At 41.2% G+C, this 11,231-nt stretch overlaps 1 protein-coding gene and 1 long non-coding RNA gene across 10 annotated transcripts in view; one reads left to right on the top strand and one right to left on the bottom strand.

The window, feature by feature from the left end:
• Positions 1 to 233: 233 nt before the first annotated feature.
• LOC139763453 (uncharacterized) lies at positions 234 to 8,172 on the top strand. The gene is made up of 2 exons (XR_011716154.1): positions 234 to 6,342; positions 6,459 to 8,172. It is a non-coding gene; the product is annotated as an uncharacterized lncRNA (long non-coding RNA).
• The window catches only part of Rgl (Ral guanine nucleotide dissociation stimulator-like), a 147,428-nt gene continuing 143,567 nt past the window's right edge, over positions 7,371 to 11,231 (bottom strand). For all 9 annotated transcript variants that reach the window (XM_071689516.1, XM_071689508.1, XM_071689507.1 and 6 more), the window contains one exon: positions 7,371 to 11,136. The gene's annotated coding sequence lies outside the window, so the exon portion shown is untranslated. The remainder of the gene's footprint in view (positions 11,137 to 11,231) is intronic.

The following is an 11,231-nucleotide window of genomic DNA, read 5'->3' as shown; positions in this document are numbered from 1 at the left end:
AAGTGATTGGTTCTCAGTGAATGTAGGTTTGCGGCAGGGGTGTGTGATGTCTCCATGGTTGTTTAATTTGTTTATGGATGGGGTTGTTAGGGAGGTGAATGCAAGAGTTTTGGAAAGAGGGGCAAGTATGAAGTCTGTTGGGGATGAGAGAGCTTGGGAAGTGAGTCAGTTGTTGTTCGCTGATGATACAGCGCTGGTGGCTGATTCATGTGAGAAACTGCAGAAGCTGGTGACTGAGTTTGGTAAAGTGTGTGAAAGAAGAAAGTTAAGAGTAAATGTGAATAAGAGCAAGGTTATTAGGTACAGTAGGGTTGAGGGTCAAGTCAATTGGGAGGTGAGTTTGAATGGAGAAAAACTGGAGGAAGTGAAGTGTTTTAGATATCTGGGAGTGGATCTGGCAGCGGATGGAACCATGGAAGCGGAAGTGGATCATAGGGTGGGGAGGGGGCGAAAATTCTGGGAGCCTTGAAGAATGTGTGGAAGTCGAGAACATTATCTCGGAAAACAAAAATGGGTATGTTTGAAGGAATAGTGGTTCCAACAATGTTGTATGGTTGCGAGGCGTGGGCTATGGATAGAGTTGTGCGCAGGAGGGTGGATGTGCTGGAAATGAGATGTTTGAGGACAATGTGTAGTGTGAGGTGGTTTGATCGAGTAAGTAATGTAAGGGTAAGAGAGATATGTGGAAATAAAAAGAGCATGGTTGAGAGAGCAGAAGAGGTTGCTTTGAAATGGTTTGGGCACATGGAGAGAATGAGTGAGGAAAGATTGACCAAGAGGATATATGTGTCGGAGGTGGAGGGAACGAGGAGAAGTGGGAGACCAAATTGGAGGTGGAAAGATGGAGTGAAAAAGATCTTGTGTGATCGGGGCCTGAACATGCAGGAGGGTGAAAGGAGGGCAAGGAATAGAGTGAATTGGATCGATGTGGTATACCGGGGTTGACGTGCTGTCAGTGGATTGAATCAGGGCATGTGAAGCGTCTGGGGTAAACCATGGAAAGCTGTGTAGGTATGTATATTTGCGTGTGTGGACGTATGTATATACATGTGTATGGGGGTGGGTTGGGCCATTTCTTTCGTCTGTTTCCTTGCGCTACATCGCAAACGCGGGAGACAGCGACAAAGCAAAATATATATATATATATATATATATATATATATATATATATCCCTGGGGATACGGGAGAAAGAATACTTCCCATGTATTCCCTGCGTGTCGTAGAAGGCGACTAAAAGGGGAGGGAGTGGGTGGCTGGAAATCCTCCCCTCTCGTTTTTTTTTTAATTTTCCAAAAGAAGGAACAGAGAACGGGGCCAGGTGAGGATATTCCCTCTAAGGCCCAGTCCTCTGTTCATAGCGCTACCTCGCTAATGCGGGAAATGGCGAATAGTACGAAAAAAAAAGAAAATATATATATATATGTATGTATCCCTGGGGATAGGGGAGAAAGAATACTTCCCACATATTCCCTGCGTGTCGTAGAGGGCGACTAAAAGGGAAGGGAGCGGGAGGCTGGAAATCCTCCCCTTATTTTTTTTTTTTTTTCCAAAAGAAGAAACAGAGAAAGGGGCCAGGTGAGGATATTCCCTCAAAGGCCCAGTCCTCATCCTCTGTTCTTAACGCTACCTCGCTAATTCGGGAAATGGCGATTAGTATAAAAAAAAAAATATATATATATATATATATATATATATATATATATATATATATATATATATATATATATATATATATATATAGTGGGTGGCTGGAAATCCTCCCCTCTCGTTTTTTTAATTTTCCAAAAGAAGGAACAGAGAAGGGGGGCAGGTGAGGATATTCCCTGAAAGGCCCAGTCCTCTTTTCTTAACGCTGCCGTGCTAATGCAGGAAATGGCGAATAGTATGAAAGAAAGAAAAGATATATATATATATATATATATATATATATATATATATATATATATATATATATATATATATATATAGATATATATATATATATATATATATATATATATTTTTATTTCATTTATATTGCTTTGTCGCTGTCTCCCGCGTTAGCGAGGTAGCGCAAGGAAACAGACGAAAGAATGGCCCAACCCGCCCACATACACATGTATATACATACACGTCCACACACGCAAATATACATACCTATACATCTCAATGTACACATATATATACACACACAGACATATACATATATACACATGTACATAATTCACACTGTCTGCCTTTATTTGTTCCCATCGCCACCTCGCCACACATGGAATAACAACCCCCTCCCCCCTCATGTGTGCGAGGTAGGGCTAGGAAAAGACACCAAGGGCCCCATTCGTTCACACTCAGTCTCTAGCTGTCGTGTAATAATGCACCGAAACCACAGCTCCCTTTCCACATCCAGGCCCCACACAACTTTCCATGGTTTACCCCAGACGCTTCACATGCCCTGGTTCAATCCATTGACAGCACGTCGACCCCGGTATACCACATCGTTCCAATTCACTCTATTCCTTGCACGCCTTTCACCCTCCTGCATGTTCAGTCCCCGATCACTCAAAATCTTTTTCACTCCATCTTTCCATCTAAAATTTGGTCTCCCACTTCTCCTCGTTCCCTCCACCTCTGACACATATATCCTCTTTGTCAATCTTTCCTCACTCATTCTCTCCATGTGACCAAGCCATTTCAAAACACCGTCTTCGGCTCTCTCAACCACACTCTTTTTATTTCCACACATCTCTCTTACCCTTACATTACTTACTCGATCAAACCACCTCACACCACATATTGTCCTCAAACATCTCATTTCCAGCACATCCACCCTACTGTGCACAACTCTATCCATAGCCCACGCCATACAACATTGTTGGAACCACTATTCCTTCAACCATACCCATTTTTGCTTTCCGAGATAATGTTCTCGACTTCCAAACATTCTTCAAGGCTCCCAGAATTTTCGCCCCCTCCCCCACCCTATGATTCACTTCCGCTTCCATGGTTCCATCCGCTGCCAGATCCACTCCCAGATATCTAAAACACTTTACTTCCTCCAGTTTTTCTCCATTCAAACTTACCTCCCAATTGACTTGACCCTCAACCCTACTGTACCTAATAACCTTGCTCTTATTCACATTTACTCTTAGCTTTCTTCTTTCACACACTTTACCAAACTCAGTCACCAGCTTCTGCAGTTTCTTACATGAATCAGCCACCAGCGCTGTATCATCAGTGAACAACAACTGACTCACTTCCCAAGCTCTCTCATCCACAACAGACTGCATACTTGCCCCTCTTTCCAAAACCCTTGCATTTACCTCCCTAACAACCCCATCCATAAACAAATCAAACAACCACGGAGACATCACACACCCCTGCCGCAAACCTACATTCACTGAGAACCAATCACTTTCCTCTCTTCCTACATATACACATGCCTTACATCCTCGATAAAAACTTTTCACTGCTTCTAACAACTTGCCTCCCACACCATATATTCTTAAAACCTTCCACAGAGCATCTCTATCAGCTCAATCATATGCCTTCTCCAGATCCATAAATGCTACATACAAATCCATTTGTTTTTCTAAGTATTTCTCACATACATTCTTCAAAGCAAACACCTGATCCACACATCCTCTACCACTTCTGAAACCACACTGCTTTTCCCCAATCTGATGCTCTGTACGTGCCTTCACCCTCTCAATCAATACCCTCCTATATAATTTACCAGGAATACTCAACAAACTTATACCTCTGTAATTTGAGCACTCACTCTTATCCCATTTGCCTTTGTACAATGGCACTATGCAAGCATTCCGCCAATCCTCAGGCACCTCACCATGAATCATACATACATTAAATAATCTTACCAACCAGTCAACAATACAGTCACCCCCTTTTTAATAAATTCCACAGCAATACCATCCAAACCTGCTGCCTTGCCGGCATTCATCTTCTGTAAAGCTTTTACTACCTCTTCTCTGTTTACCAAATCATTTTCCCTAACCCTCTCACTTTGCACACCACCTCGACCAAAACACCCTTTATCTGCCACTCTATCATGAAACACATTCAACAAACATTCAAAATACTCACTCCATCTCCTTCTCACATCACCACTACTTGTTATCACCTCCCCATTAGCCCCCTTCACTGAAGTTCCCATTTGCTCCCTTGTCTTACGCACTTTATTTACCTCCTTCCAAAACATCTTTTTATTCTCCCTGAAATTTAATGATACTCTCTCATCCCAACTCTCATTTCACCTCTTGCACCTTTCTCTTGACCTCCTGCCTCTTTCTTTTATACCTCTCCCACTCATTTGCATTTTTTCCCTGCAAAAATCGTCCAAATACCTCTCTCTTCTCTTTCACTAATAATCTTATATATATATATATGGTTTGGAGGTGAAAAGAAGAGAGAATGTTGGGGTGAAGAGAGTGGTTGAGAGTAAGTGAGCTTGGGAAGGAGATGTGAGGAAGTACCAGGAAGGACTGAGTACAGAATTGAAAAAGGTGAGAACAAAGGATGTAGGGGGAGTGGGGGAGGAATGGGATGTATTTAGGGATGTAGTGATGGCTTGTGCAAAAGATTCTTGTGGGAGGTGGGCAGATTAGAAAGGGTAGTGAGTGGTGGGATGAAGAAGTAAGATTATTAGTGAAAGAGAAGAGAGAGGCATTTGGACAATTTTTGCAGGGAAGTAATGCAAATGACTGGGAGATGTATAAAAGAAAGAGGTAGTTAGTCAAGAGAAAGGTGCAAGAGGCAAAAAAGAGGGCAAATGAGAGTTGGTGTGAGAGAGTATCATTACATTTTAGGGAGAATAAAAAGATATTGTGGAAGGAGGTAAATAAAGTGCTAAGACAAGGGAACAAATAGGAACATCAGTGAAGGGGGCTTATGGGGAGGTGATAACATGATAACAAGTCGTGGTGATGTGAGAAGGAGATGGAGTGAGTATTTTGAAGGTTTGTTGAATGTGTTTGATGATAGAGTGGCAGATATAGGGTGTTTTGGACGAGGCGGTATGCAAAGTGAGAGGGTTAGGGTTGGTAAACAGAGAAGAGGTAGTGAAAGCTTTGTGGAAGATGAAAGCCAGCAAGGCAGCAGGTTTGGATGGCATTGCAATGGAATTTATTAAAAACGGGGGGTGACTGTATTGTTGACTGGTTGGTAAGGTTATGTAATGTATGTATGATTCATTGTGAGGTGCCTGACGACTGGTGGAAGGCTTGCATAGTGCCATTGTACAAAGGCAAAGGGGATAAGAGTGAGTGCTCAAATTACAGAGGTATAAGTTTGTTGAGTATTCCTGGGAAATTATATGGGAGAGTATTGATTGAGAGGAAGGCATGTACAGAGCATCAGATTGGGGAAGAGCAGTGTGGTTTCAGGTGTTTGCTTTGAAAAATGTATGAGATATACTTAGAAAAGCAAATGGATTTTTATGTAGCATTTATGGATATGGAGAAGGCATATCATAGAGTTGATAGAGATGCTCTGTGGAGGGTATTAAGAATATATGGTGTGGGAGGTAAGTTGTTAGAAGCAGTGAAAAGTTTTTATTGAGGATGTAAGGCATGTGTACATGTAGGAAGAGAGGAAAGTGATTGGTTCTCAGTGAATGTTGGTTTGCGGAAAGGGCGTGTGATGTCTCCATGGTTAAATGTTTAATTTGTTTATGGATGGGGATGTTGGGGAGGTGAATGCAAGAGTTTTGGAAAGAGGGGTAAGTATGCAGTCTGTTGTAGATGAGAGAGCTTGGGAAGTGAGTCAGTTGTTGTTCGCTGATGATACAGCGATGGTGGCTGATTCAGGCGTGAAACTGCAGAAGCTGGTGACTGAGTTTGGTAAAGTGTGTGAAAGAAGAAAGCTGAGAATAAATGTGAATACGAGCAAGGTTATTAGGTACAGTAGGGTTGAGGACAAGTCAGTTGGGAGGTAAGTTTGAATGGAGAAAAACTGGAGGAAGTGAAGTGTTTTAGATATCTGGGAGTGGATGTGGCAGCAGATGGAACCATGGAAGCAGAAATGAATCATAGGGTGGGGGAGGGGGTGAAAGTTCTGGGAGCGTTGAAAAATGTGTGGAAGTCAAGAACGTTATCTTGGAAAGCAAAAATGGGTATGTTTGAAGGAATAGCGGTTCCAACATTGTTATATGGTTGCGAGGCGTGGGCTATAGATAGAGTTGTGTGGAGGAGGCTGGATGTGCTGGAAATGAGATGTTTGAGGACAATATTTGGTGTGAGGTGGTTTGATCGAGTAAGTAATGAGAAATATTTATACCCCCACCCTCTTTAGTCGTCTTCTTCGAAACGCAGAAAATACATGGGAAGTATTCTTTCTCCTATCCCCAGGTACGTGTAATTTTATTTTCCTTTTTTAAATCTTATATATATATAAATGGACTGTAATGAATATAGTTATGAAGAAAGTTACAGAGAAGAATAATACAGCCATATAATTACAACAGGTTGTGCGCAATCCCATGAGGTTTGGATGGCAAATCGATGTTTTGGACTAACTTCCGAGTGTGAAAGCATTTGACGTCTATTAAGTACAACTGTTCAATGATGGTAATCTCGATGAGGGGATCGAGGGAAACAAGATAGTAGACAAGGCAGCTACACATTTAGTAACATCCAGGTGCATGTTCCAGTGCGCCTGCAAACAAATTAAGCAGCAGCTCCATACCAAGAGGAGTCTCCTGGACGCCTACAGTGCAGAATCTCCATTCAAGTGGTACATGGTGGCCCACATTGGAGCCACCATATAACGACAGAGGCATGAGCATGAAAACCCCAGTTAATCTACATTGTCCAAAACTGGGGTTCTCATGTAGATGGACGAGAATTCAACGGCCTCATCAGAGGCTGTGTCTACTGTCAGGAGCCGTCAACGCACCTAATGGAACACTACATGCTGCACTGCACTACATGCAGTGCAGTATCTCCGTTCAAGTGGTACATGGTGGCCACATTGGAGCCACCATATAACGACAGCGGCATGAAAACCCCAGTTAATCTACATTGTCCAAGACTGGGGTTCTCATGTAGATGGACAAGAATTCAACGGCGTCATCGGAGACTGTCCGGGGGGCCGTCAACGCACCCAATGGAACACTACATGCTTTACTGCATGTAGTGATGGACTTTCTGCGGTGGTAGTTTCTCAACATGTACTACCACCGGCACTACTACTTCACAACATTCGGAAGAATCATATGGAACACCTGTTCCGTAAGAAGTTGGCTGCATCTTTGAAGAATATGGTTAAAAACCAGGGAAGAGGATGCAACTGACGAAGCAGACGTCCGACGTGCTTGGTTTTTTTTTTTTTTTTTTTTTTTTTTTTTTTTTATCAAGAGGATCTTAAAACGGATTGCAATTCTGGGGCATCTTTATTAAATCTGTTAACTTGCACGAATACAAAATCTTCCTTGACGGTAATCTTGTGTGAATTGTCAATTCAGTACAATTCGTTTAAGGCATTTATCACTTCAAATTAAGCATCCTTGCGTAATTTTGTTTGTTCTCGAACTTTAATCTATTTGGTACCTTTCATTTTCGAATTTCGCAGATTTTTCCATAAAATGAATTACCAACCCGTTTTATCCTTTCTGAAGGGATCATATTTATTTTCCCTTGAAATTCCCTTTTGTATTTCATATACCGTCGAGTTATTCCTCATAAATTTTTAATACTTACGTATATTCCCTTCAATTTCTCGGCCTTCCCACCTACTTCATCATAGGTGCCAAGCATTATATATTTATAAATAGAACCTTCACCGTAGAAATATATGCACAATCGCCGCAGGAAATACGAAACTAACGGAATTAATGAACGCGACTACGAGTATCTCTGCGCTTTTAATGACCAACACGAAAAGTACTTTCCTGTGGTAATTTATGCATATACATCTTTACGGTGAAGGCTCTACACACACACACACATATATATATATATATATATATATATATATATATATATATGTGTGTGTGTGCATGCACACATGTGTACGGGCTTACGTATGTTCGGACGAGTCATTCAATGTATCCCGTTCTTGCCTCGCTGACGTGGCATACGTCAATCAAGTATAAAAATTATATATATATAATCTTTCAAACTATTCGCCATTTCCCGCATTAGCGAGGTAGCGTTAAGAACAGAGGACTGGGCCTTTGAGGGAATACCCTCACCTGGCCCAATTCTCTGTTCCTTCTTTTGAAAATTAAAAAAAAAAAACGAGGGGAGGATTTCCAGCCCCCCGCTCCCTCCCCTTTTAGTCGCCTTCTACGACACGCAGGGAATACGTGGGAAGTATTCTTCATCCCCTATCCCCAGGGATATATATATATAAATATCACTACTCGCGTTACCGAGCAACCTCCAGGAAACGTACAAAAATGACCCATACACTCGTTTACACACATACAGACATTACATACATATCCATACCTGTCGCTACCCCACCCCATAGGAAAACACATTGCTATCCTCTGCGATGTGTGTGTACCTACATGTTGATATGTGTATGGGTGTGTGTGTATATACTCGCTCCACCTACTCCATATATATATATATATATATAGATATATATTTATATTTCGAACTATTCGCCATTTCCCGCGTTAGCAAGGTAGCGTTAAGAACAGGACTGGACGTTTGAGGGAATATCCTCACCTGGCCCCTTCTCTGTTCCTGCTTTTGGGGAAAAAAAAAAAAAAAAAAAAAAAAAAAAAAAAAAGAGGGGAGGATTTACAGCCCCCCGCTCCCTCCCCTTTTAGTCGCCTTCTACGACACGCAGGGAATACGTGGGAAGTATTCTTTTTCCCCTATCCCCAGGGGTGTGTGTATATATATATATATATATATATATATATATATATATATATATATATATATATATATATATATATATATATAAAATATGGAGTAGATGAAGCGAGTATTTTGAATGATGATGTAGTGGCATATACAGGCTGATTTGGTCAGGGTGGTGTGCGAAGTTAGAGGATCATGGAAAGATACCAAAAGCTTTGTGAAATATGAAATCAGGCAAGGCGGTGGGTTTGGATGGTATTTATTAAAAAAGGAGGTGACTTATTGACTGGTTGGTGAGGATATTCAATGTATGTATGGATCATGGTGAGGTGCCTGAGGATTGGTGGAATGTATGCATAGTGCCATTGTACAAAGGCAAAGGGGATAAAGGTGAGTGTTCAAACTACCAGAGGCATAAGTTTGTAGGGTATTCCTGGGAAATTATATGGGAGGGTGAAGGCATGTACAGAGCCTCAGATTGAGGAAGAGCAGTGTGGTTTCAGAAGTGGTAGAGGATGTGTGGATCAGTGTTTGCTTTGAAGAAAGTATTTGAAAAAAAAAAAAAAAAAATGGTTCTGTATGTGGCATTTATAAATCTGAAGAAATCATATGATAGGGTTGATATACAAGCTTTGTGGAAGGTTTTAAGAGTATATGGTGTGGGAGGCAAGATGCTAGGAGCTGTGAAAATTTTTTACCAAGAATGTGTACGAGTAGGAAGTGAGAAGAGTGATTTGTTCTCAGTTAATGTCAGTCTGTGGCAGGGGTGTGAGTGATAGTCCCTATGGTTGTTTAATTTAAGGATGGGGTGGTTTGGGAGGTGTATGCAAGTTTTGGAGAGGGGCGAGTATGCAGTCTGTTGTGAATGAGAGAGTCAGTTGTTCACCGATGATACACCTCTAGTGGCTGACTCGAGTGAGAAACATGCATAAGTTGGTGAGTAAGTTTGAAAAAGTGTGTGAAAGGAGAAAGTTGCAGGTAAATGTAAATACAAGCAGGGTTATTAGGTTCAGTAGGATTGAGGGACAAGTTAATTGGGGTGTAATTTCAATGAAGAAAAATTTGGTGGAAGTGAAATGTTAGATATATGGGAGTGGACTTACGAGCAGATGAAACCATGGAAGTAAAAGCAAGTCACAGGATGTGGGAGGGGGTAAAGGTTCTGGGAGATATAAAAAATGAGAGAATGTTATTTTGGAGAGCAAAAATGGGTACATTTTAAGGCATATTAGTTCCAATAATGTTACATGGCTGCAAGGCATGAGATATAGATGGGGTTGTATGGAGGGTGGTGGATGTATTGGAAATGAAATGTCTGAGGACATGTGGTGTGAGGTAGTTTGATCAAGTAATGAAAGGGTAAGAAAGAGGTGTCTGGAAATAAAAAGAGTGTGGTTGTGACAAAAGCAGAAGAGGGTGTGTTGAGACTGTTTGGACAAATAGAGAGAATGAGTGAGGAAAGATTGACAAAGAGGATATATGTGTCAGAGGTGGAGGGAACGAGAAGTGGGAGACCAAATTGGTGGTGGTGGAAGGATGGAGTGAAAAGGATTTTGAGTGGTCAGGACCTGAACATACAGGAAGGTGAGAGTTGTGCAAGGAGTAGAGTGAATTGGAATGATGTGGTATAATAATGTCAGTGCATTACACAAGACAACTAGAGACTGTGTGAATAAATGCAACCTTTTTTGTCTGTTCTGGCACTACCTCACCATTTCTTCTGGGGTGGGGTGGCAACAGAAATGGATGAAGGCAAACAAGTACGAATATGTATGTGTATATATGTCTGTATGTTTATGTTGATATGTATATGTGCACATATGAGCACTTATATGAGTGGATGGGCCATTCTTCATCTGTTTCATGGCGCTACCTCACTGACAAAGGAAAACAGCAATTATGAAAAAATAATGCATATAACAGTTACACTGTGATCTACACTTAACAGGAAGTGTAAATCTTCTAATGTCATCTAGATCATTACCTACATTTATTTTTCTCTCCTAATATTAAATTTGGTTATACAGTCATTAGCTACATTTCCCTGTCATCTTGAGAGCCACAGTTAATTTCTACTTTCAATTTCTTTTTTCTCTCATCTGGAATGGTCTTGGCTGGGGCATGTCTTGCCTGTGCCATTGATTTCATTTGGGATGGTCTTGCCTGTGCCATTATTTCATCTGGGATGGTCTTGCCTGGGGAATGTCTTGCCTGTGCCATTATTTCATCTGGGATGGTCTTGACAGGGGCATGTCTAGCCTGTGCCATTATTTCATCTGGGAAGGTCTTGCCTTGGGGCATGTCTTGCCTGTGCCATGTCTATCCCTATGAAAAAAAAAAATTGTATAATCATTTCCTAGGAATGTATCATACCACAATCAGACTATTTTTTATCATCACATAAGTAGACCATTGAATAT

The sequence above is a fragment of the Panulirus ornatus genome, chromosome 47, assembly GCF_036320965.1.
Source record: "Panulirus ornatus isolate Po-2019 chromosome 47, ASM3632096v1, whole genome shotgun sequence".
In the NCBI taxonomy this organism is placed as follows: domain Eukaryota; kingdom Metazoa; phylum Arthropoda; class Malacostraca; order Decapoda; family Palinuridae; genus Panulirus; species Panulirus ornatus.
This window is presented reverse-complemented; position numbering and strand designations above follow the sequence as displayed.